This window comes from Gossypium arboreum, chromosome 13 (genome assembly GCF_025698485.1).
Source record: "Gossypium arboreum isolate Shixiya-1 chromosome 13, ASM2569848v2, whole genome shotgun sequence".
In the NCBI taxonomy this organism is placed as follows: domain Eukaryota; kingdom Viridiplantae; phylum Streptophyta; class Magnoliopsida; order Malvales; family Malvaceae; genus Gossypium; species Gossypium arboreum.
In genome coordinates this window covers 97660135-97660730 of record NC_069082.1, presented here as the reverse complement: position 1 = coordinate 97660730, position 596 = coordinate 97660135, and the positions used below count along the sequence as shown (strand labels likewise).

At 36.4% G+C, this 596-nt stretch overlaps 1 non-coding gene across 1 annotated transcript; it reads left to right on the top strand.

Annotated features, from left to right (window-relative positions):
* The first annotated feature begins 275 nt into the window (after positions 1-275).
* On the top strand, positions 276-382 carry LOC128287106 (small nucleolar RNA R71). Its single transcript, XR_008277806.1, has one exon. It is a non-coding gene; the product is annotated as a small nucleolar RNA R71 (small nucleolar RNA).
* The last annotated feature ends 214 nt before the right edge of the window (positions 383-596 follow it).

Genomic DNA, 596 nt, shown 5'->3' with positions numbered 1-596 from the left:
GAGTAGAACCATACAAACCATCAATCTTTTTATTTAAAAGTTTTACCTAGTTAGATAGCATAGTAACAGCGTCGAGGTTGAAAACACCAGTAGCTTTTGTCGGCTTCGTTCTCATGACTTGCCACTGATAGTTATTCAGTGACATTTCTTCAATAAATTCATAAGCCTCTTCAGGTGTTTTGTTGTTTAATGTTCCACCAGTGGCTGCATCGACAAGTTGCCTTGTAGAGGGGTTCACACCATTGTAAAACGTCTAAACTTGCAGTCATAGAGGTAACCCATGGTGAGGAAACCTTTTCAATAAGTCTTTGTACCTCTCCCATGCATCATAAAGAGTTTCTAAATCCATCTGCACAAAAAAAGAGATATCATTCCTTAATTTATCCATTTTAGCTGACGAAAAATATTTTAGTAAAAATTTTTTGGTCATTTGTTCCCATGTTGTGATTGACCCTTGTGGTAATGAGTTCAACCACTATTTATCTTTGTTCCTCAATGAGAATGGAAACAACCGAAGGCAAATGGCATCGTCAGAAATGCCATTGATCTTAAAAGTGTCGCAAAATTCTAGAAATTTTGCTAAATGAGTGTTTGGA